Raw genomic sequence first — 8,774 nt, 5'->3', positions numbered from 1 at the left:
TCCACTTCCCCCTCCTCCTCCCCCTCCTTCTGTTTGTGTTTGTGTGTCTGTGTGTTTGTGTGTGTTTGTGTGTGTGTGTGTGTAGTTCAGATCAGAGAAAAACCTCCATTGTCATTCCCTATCTTTCACCTGGTTTGAGACAGGGGTTGCTGGTGTTTGCCTATACACACCAGGGTGGCTGGCCTATGAGCTTCCATCTCTGCCTCCCATCTCACTGTAGGGGGGCTAGAATTACCAATGTGTGCGGCTGCTCATCTTCATGTGGGGTACAAACTCATCTTCATGATGTGTAGCGAGCACTTTCTTTACACACTGAACCATCTCACCTGCTCCCATTTTTTTCTTTTTCAACAAAACCCAGTAAACAGTATTTAATGGAAAAACAAAAATAAAGCAAAACCCAAAATACTGTAATAGTCAAACAAAATCTGCTAAGCATAATCCTGGCCACAGACCTGTTCCTGTGTCTGAGGTTATACTGTGCCCACTGAGTCCCTGGAGTGGAAGGATTCCAGACTGAAAGCCTGAATTTAAATATGAGAAGAAACCTGTATATGTGCTGCTTACATCTCTTGGGTTGGTTTTGTTTTGAGACAGGGTTTCTCTGTGTAGACCAGGCTGGCTTGGACCTCACAGAGATCTGCCTGTTTCTGTTTCTTGAGTGCTAGGATTAAAGACATGCATTAATTAAAGGGTTAAAGACCACCACCCAGTCTCTTAGGTTGATTTTTTTTTTAAAAAAGACTAAGGTAAGAAAGAAGCAAAAGCCTTTGGGAATGGTAACTGTGAGGGAGTAGCTGGAACATTCCAACCCCATGTCGTGGAGGAGGTTGGCATAGAACCATTTTACACAAGGCTGACAGGACTTGCTTATCTGAAAGGGAAAATTTAACTTTAGGGCGGGCTTCATGTTATATCTGAGGCCCTAATAATGATCATTATGCTGTCAGCACGCAAGACTTGGTTCAAAATAATTCTCCTCTTGCAAGTCACAATCTACCCACTTCTTGGTCCTTCCATGTTGCCTCTGCCTGGGACCTCCCACACCCAGCAAGCTTTTCATTCCTGTTGGTCCATTTGTCAAGAGATGGTAGCAACAAGGAAACATAGAAAAGGTTTATCCAGGGTGGTCTGTAACTGGAGTTGGTCTCCAGGGTGCTACGGCATCCAGGCCTTTGGAGAGAAAAGGAGAGAGGAGACACAGAATAGCTTCTGCCACCAATAGAACAGCTCCCGCTGGCCTTGATGGAAAATGCCTGTAATCTTAGCACCATGGGAGGTGGATGCAGAAGGCTCATGAGTTCAATATCAGCCTTGCCTATATGTATGGAGTTTAAGGCTAACTTTTACTCCATGAAGAGACTCTGCCTCAACAAAACAACACCTTGGACTGGAGAGATGGGCCAGGGTTTAATAACACTGGCTGTTCTTGCAGAAGACCCAGGCTCAGTTACCAGCATCCACACAGTGGCTCACAGCTGCCTGTAACTCCAGTTCCAGGGAATCTGATGCCCTCTTCTGCTCTCTGAGGGCTCCTCCATGCACAAAGTGTACATACAGACAGATAGGTGCACACATATACACTATATGTAAGTATGTATGTATGTATGTATGTATGTATGTATCCATCCATCCATCCATCCATCTATGTATACATTTGCAACAAGCCAAGCATTTTGACCCATGCCTGTAAGCCCAGCTTTATAGAAGCTGAGACAGGAGAAAATAAATACCCAGGAAGCAGCACTCAAGGCCAGCGAAGGCTACATAGTTCCAGGTCAGCCTGAGATACAGAGAGAAACACTCTCAAAAACAAAACAACAACAAAGCAACAAAACCCAATGGATCATTACTCCACAAGAAAATATTCATACTTAAAACATACAAAGGGGGCTGGAGAGATGGCTCAACAGTTAAGAGAACTGACTGCTCTTCCAGAGGTCCTGAGTTCAATTCCCAGCAATGGTGGCTCACAATCATCCATAATGAGATCTGATGCCCTCTTCTGGTGTGTCTGAAGACAGCAACAGTGTATTCACATACATAAAATAAAAATAAACCCTAAAAAAAAAACTTAAAAAAAACATATAAAGGAATCCCATCCTTGGATCTTAACAAGATCAGAAAACCTCTGTTTACTATAAGAATTGTTTCAGAAGGAAATGAGATCTGGCACAGAAAAAAAAAAATCCCAGTTCTATCAGGTCTCAAGATAGTAACTTTACAACCATCTGCCAGTGTGTTTCATCAGAGCAAAACAGCACTGTTGAGCAAGGGGGACAGCTTTGCTGCTGCGGCGGCTGCCTCCACCACCTCCTTCTGTTGCTTGGATAAAGCACCAGCATGTGGCACTGCTGTGAGATTCTTAGAAGATCCAGACCAGTGCTGCTGGCTGGAGCCTTCTACTTCTGTTTGCACCACGAGGCTCCAAATTCCAACTGCACTGGGATCTTCTCCTAGGAAGCCACTCAAACCACACACAAGGAGGACTTTCATACCTTCTAGGAGGCAGGAGCATAGCTTGTACACACAGCCACCGCTTCTGCTGTGAAAATCATTTGATTTCCCTGTGACTTCTCTTATTCTGGGGGAGGAAGCAGAGTGCTATGTGGGGTTAAGAGTATCCAGGGGGCTGTAATCTCTTATGTTCTCACTTTGGGACCAGAACCATTAACTTCATCTTTTTGAGCCTCAATTTCCTCATCTGTTAACTGGGAATAACAAAACGACCAACCACCTTGAAGGCTCAGGTTCAACCACCACTGTCCCAGGAACCTTCTGCTCTGTCCACTCACACCTCACAAGTTAAAAGGCTGCAGTACTTAATTGCTGGGTCTCTTGGTTTGTTTTTGAGACAGGCTCTCATGTATCCAGGTTGATCTTAAAACTCTCATCTTGAAGTTCTGATTCTTCTGCCTCCACCTCCCAAGTGCTGTTATTACAGGAATGGACCACCATGCTCATTTTACACAAGATGATCAAGAGCCATTGTGTTGTGGGGTAGCCAGGGCCAATCAATTGCTATTCTTTAGCTGCAGTGGTAGAGACACAAGCTGCTACCTTTGTTCACGTCAGATCCAGAGCCTTGTATATGCTGCCTTTACCTGGCTCTCTGGCTACTTCAGCCTCCATCCAGGTGGGAGTATGCCCATTCTGCCCTCCAACTCCAGGAGCCTGGAGAGGCTGAATTGGCAGCTACAAGATATGGAGCCCACCTGCATCAGAGTAGGCACGAACCACCACATCTGGTGGGTTCCCTTCTTTCTTCCTGAGGCAGATCTTATGTTTGGTAAGTTGCACACCTTTTAAGGTGCACAGTTAAGTGGATTTTGACAAATCCCCTGTATCCATCACACCACTCAAGTAATATTTCCATAGCCTGCCATTTTTTCCTGCACACTTTTATGTATGTGGATTCTGGGGTTCCATCCAAAGTATCTGAATCCGGAGCTTGCAGCCTATGGATCTCCCGGTGTACATCAACCCTGGCAGTTATACTCTCTGGGTCCTCTAACTCTGCAGCTCTTTTCCTCAACCTAGATGGACTAACTGGTGATTGGCAGTTTGCACTTCCCCAGGTCCTGCCTCTACCCCGTTCAGGCCTTCTCCATTATCTCACACTACACCCTGGTTCCTGTTCTCTGCCAGCCTAGGCTGGAGATCTAGCTTAAAGTATGACCTCACTCTGATTCTCCCAGACTTAGAGTTCCCTCTCCCCTGGAAGTAGCGGGGAAGAGGGGGTTCCATGCCCTGCAGGATCTAGGCTAAGAGATCAAAGCCTCCTGTCTCCTGCGGGAAGCACTTCAATAACATGTGTGAGGTCTCTGAATGGTCCAGGTGGCTTCATGCCTGCAGCCATCTTAAACAATACCCTCCAGTGGAACGACCCATCCTCTCCACTGCTCTCTGGCTCTCAGGTAAAATGTCACCTCTTTGAAGGGCTCTCAGAAGTATTGCGGGCTACTCTCTGCTATCACCCATGACTCTTATCCGTACCCATCTGTTTCTGCTCATTAGTCTGTGAGGGATTTACATTTTCAAATTCTAAGTCTTTATCAGGGCTGATGAGTTCTTGTAGGATCTGGCTTTTGCTCCCTCTCTATCCTCTCTGCTTGATCCTCCTAGTCAGTTACCACAGCCTTCAGACTGTTCCCAGACTCACCAAACATTTTCCAGATCCCAGGACTTTGTCTTTTTTTTATTTGGTTTGGTTTTGGTTTTTGAGACAGGGCTTCTCTGTGTAGCCCTGGATGTCCTGGAACTTGCTCTCTAGACCGGGCTGGCCTTGAACTCACGGAGATCCACTTGCCTCTGCCTCCTGAGTGCTGGGATTAAAGGCACGTGTGCCACTTCCAGCTCAGGCCTTTGTTAAATACCCTTTGGCTGGGATGCCCTCCACCTTGTTTTTGTATGGGTGGCTCCCTCCTGACACCCACTGCTCAGATGTCACCCCTCTCTCTCCCTGGCTGGCCAATCATAGTCTTTTCCTCAGTCCCTCTTATTGTACATTTCTTTCCCACTAGGAGTTATTACATGATACAGCTCATTCATTTTGTTGCTTTGTTTGTTGAGATAGGGTCTCCTGGGCTCTGTTTTTTGTCTCCCTTCCTCAGTTTGGCTTGTTTTAGGATGTTGGTTAAAACATGCATACCATAGAGTCTTCTGTCTAGCTTCTTTGAGGTAGCATGTTTTTGATTGCGGTTCACTCATTATATTAGTTGCTTTCTATTTCTGTAATAAAACTCTGACCAATACCAACTTGAGGAGGAAGGGTTTTATTTAGCTTACATTGTCATGTCAGAGTCCATCATTAAGGGAAGTCAGGGCAGGGACTCAAGCAGGAACCTGGAGACCGGAACTAACACAGAGGCCATGGAGGAGTGCTGCTTATGGCTTGTTCCTCACAGCTTGCTCAGCTTGCTTTCTTATAGAACCCAGGATCACCTGCCTAGGAGTGACACTACCCACAGTGGGCTGTGGCCTCCCACACTGGTCATTAATCAAAGGGAAAAAAATATCTTCCAGACATGCTCACAAGCTAGTTTGATAGAAGCAATTAGAGGCAATTCCTCTGTTGAGGTTTCTTCTTCCCAGAAGTCAACTTGACAAAATTAATCAGCATACTCACAAACTCATGTCATACCATTCGACAGTCTGTTGCTTCTTTTTATTAGTGAATGATAAGCCATTGCTGGAATCTACCGTAATCTATTCGCTGTTGATGGATACCTGGGTCCTTTCCAGCTTTGGATATTATAAGCAAAGCTGCTCTGACAATCCCTGTCTTTGTAGAACCAAATATTTTCTTTCTTCTTTTAGTGAATATTTATTATGGAGCTTGCTGGGCTTATGAAAAGAGTATGTTCAGTTTTATAAGGAATCCTAAATTTTTCCCAAAGTAATTTTTCTAGTTTGTACTCCTTTTTTTGTTTTTGTTTTTTGAAGACAGGGTTCCTCCGTATAGCCCTGGCATTCCTGGATTAGTTCACTCTCTTGTTAGTAACACGTAAACTTTCTTTCTTTCTTTTTTTAAAAAAACTATTTTTTTTAAATTATGTGTATGTATGTGTATCTATGTGGGTATGTGCACCTGAGTACAGGTGCCCTCAGAGGCTGGAGGCATTGGATCCCCTAGAGCTGGAGTTACAGGTAGCTGTAAGCAACCCTAAATGGGTGCTGGGAACTGAACTCTGGTCCTCTGGCAAAGCCGCAAGTGCTATCACTCCAGCCACTACGCTAGAATTTTAATTGTTCATATTCTTACCAACATGTGTTATTTCTAGTTCTTTTAAAATTATTGTTGTTGTTGTTTGTTTTCTTTGAGACATGATCTCACTATGTCATACTGGCTGGTCTAGATATCACTATGTAGACCAGGCTGGCTTTTAATTCACCAAGATCCATTTGTTTCTGCCTCCTGATTGCTGGGCTTAGAAGCATGTGACATTTTCAGTCTTTCAAAGTTTAGCTATTCCAAACTTTGATGGTTGCCTTTAAATCCCAGTATTTGGGAGGCTGGGACATGGAGATCTGTGAGTCAGACTACACAGTGAGACCTTGCCTAAAAACAAACAACAACAATAAACTTACCCATTCTAACTGGTGCATGGTATTACATCATTACCTCATTCGGATTTTAATGTACAATTCCCTGATGGCCAATGATGTTAAGAAACGTTCCACGTGAGTCTCTCAGCAGCCATTGAAGGGGAAGGAACTGCGGGCAAGCGCATGTCTCTCTCTGTGTGTGAAACTGTGTGTGTGCGTGTGCGTGTGCGCGGGTGTGTGGACTTCCAGGAGGTGGGGGCAGCCCAGTTAGTCCCAAGTCGTCAAACTCCATTTGCTATTCTTTTCTTTCTCTCCCACACCCGGGTGGTAGTGGGCGTTTGTCTTTGCGTCTCTTTTCATTCATCTCCAGACCTTTAGAGGTTTTTTAGGGCTGGAGATAGTGGGGAGGGCAGCCAAGGGGGAAGGAGGAGGACATGGAGAGGAAGAAGAAGATTAACATGGAGTTGAAGAACAGCCCCGGAGGACGTGACAGAGTTAGTCCTTGATAATTGCTTCTGTGTCAATGGGGAAATCGAAGGCCTGAATGACACCTTTAAAGAACTAGAGTTTCTTAGCATGGCCAACGTGGAATTAAGTTCCTTGGCCCGGCTGCCCAGCTTAAATAAACTTCGGAAGTTGGAACTTAGTGACAATATCATTTCTGGAGGCTTGGAAGTCCTGGCAGAGAAATGTCCAAATCTTACCTACCTCAATTTGAGTGGAAACAAAATTAAAGATGTCAGCACAGTAGAAACGCTGCAAAATCTTAAAAATTTGAAAAGTCTTGACTTGTTTAACTGTGAGATCACAAACCTGGAAGATTACAGAGAAAGTATTTTTGAGTTGCTGCAACAAATCACATACCTGGATGGATTTGACCAGGAGGACAACGAAGCACCCGACTCAGAGGAGGAGGAAGATGAGGATGGAGATGAAGATGAGGAAGATGAGGAAGAAGATGAAGCTGGTGCACCTGAAGGACCTGAAGAGGAGGAGGAGGAGGAGGAGGATGAAGCTGGTTCAGAAGTGGGAGAGGGAGAAGAGGAGGTGGGCCTCTCATACTTAATGAAAGAAGAGATTCAGGATGAAGAAGACGATGCTGATTACGTTGACGAAGGGGAGGAAGAGGAAGAAGAGGAAGAAGAGGGTCTTAGGGGAGAGAAAAGAAGTCGAGATGCTGAAGATGATGGGGAGAAAGACGACAATTAGGCCCTCCAGGAAGATGCTGCCTGACACTCCTAGGCCCGCAGGAGAGCGATCACATTGCCTTTGTTTCTTTATGTATGATAGCTGTCCCAGTAGGAGATGATGTGTAACTTTTTATAGGAAAAGTGTGGTTTTACTATTTTGGCCTTATCATTCCGGTTAAGATTTGCTAGTCTGTTAACCATGATGTACTTAGAAACGAATTCTCATTCATCTTCCCACAGTGATACTCTCTAGCATTGTATTTAGATTCTGGATTTTTATAGTTCATGCTTAATGTATTAGACATTTTTAGCCCGTAATTAAAACATGGCTGCTTTAAAAAAAAAAAAAGAAGCTTTCCATGTGTTTACTAGATATAGTCTGAGGACTTGTTAAACTCTTTCGTCCATATTTTAATGTGATTGTCGGAGTACTCTGAATTGTAAGATTTCTTACTAAATAAAAATCTGTTGTGAAAAGATATATAGTTAGGGCTGAAGAGATGGCTCAGCAGTTAAGGATGCGTACTACAGAAGCATGAAGACTGAGTTCTGGTCCCAGCACTCACACAACAACTGCCTGGTCCCTCATGTGTCTGTAATTACAGCTCTAGAGAGGGCAGAGGACAGAGCATTGCTCAGGCTTGCCAACTGTCCGGCTAGCCAAAAACAAACAAACAAACAAACAAACAAACAAACGTCACTCACTGGAGATGCAAGCTGCCTCTGTTACTTCAAGGCCAGACTAACCTACATAGTAAGACCGTGTCTCAAAAATAAGTAAAAAGAGCTGGAAAAATAGCTCAGAGGTTAAGAGCACTGGCTGCTCTTCTAGAGGTCCTGAGTTCAAGTCTCAGCAACCATATGGTGGGTCACAACCATCTGTAATGAGATTGGGTGCCCTCTTCTGGCCTGCAGGCAAAACACTGTATATACGTAACAAACAAACAGAAAATTTTAAATGAGAGGTTCCATCTCAATGGGGATAAAGCAGAGCTGCTTCCTTTGGCCTCCATGTGCGTGCACACTTACACTGCATTTGCACACACCCGAAAATATGTGCAAATAGACAGTACAAAGTTGTTTCTAGTGTATAGCCTATGTGTTCATTTCCCTGTCTTTCTCTCTCTGTTAAGAATCAAAACAAGGCTTCACACATGCTCCAGTAGATACTAAGCTGGGTCCCATTAAAAAACTCCTTCAAAAAACAATCAGTTGTTGGGTCTATTTTGAGCATTGTGTGAAGTTAAGATTGAATTGCAATGTTTTCCATATGGATTTTTTTTGTTTTGTTTTGGTTTGGTTTGGTTTTTCGAGACAGTGTTTCTCTGTGTAGCTCTGGCTGTCCTGGAACTCACTCTGTAGACCAGACTGGCCTCAAACTCAGAAATCCGCCTGCCTCTGCCTCCCAAGTGCTGGGATCAAAGGTGTGCGCCACCACCGCCCAGCCATATGGATACTTTTATTTTTAAAGATTTCTTTTGGCCGGGCAGTGGTGGTGCACACCTTTGATCCCAGCACTTGGGAGGCAGAGGCAGG

General features: G+C 44.4%; 1 pseudogene; it reads left to right on the top strand.

Moving 5' to 3' along the window:
• The first annotated feature begins 6,482 nt into the window (after window positions 1-6,482).
• On the top strand, window positions 6,483-7,257 carry LOC114635463 (annotated as a pseudogene).
• The last annotated feature ends 1,517 nt before the right edge of the window (window positions 7,258-8,774 follow it).

This window comes from Grammomys surdaster, unplaced genomic scaffold (assembly GCF_004785775.1).
Source record: "Grammomys surdaster isolate TR1022 unplaced genomic scaffold, NIH_TR_1.0 105669, whole genome shotgun sequence".
NCBI classification, from domain to species: Eukaryota; Metazoa; Chordata; class Mammalia; order Rodentia; family Muridae; genus Grammomys; species Grammomys surdaster.
This window is presented reverse-complemented; position numbering and strand designations above follow the sequence as displayed.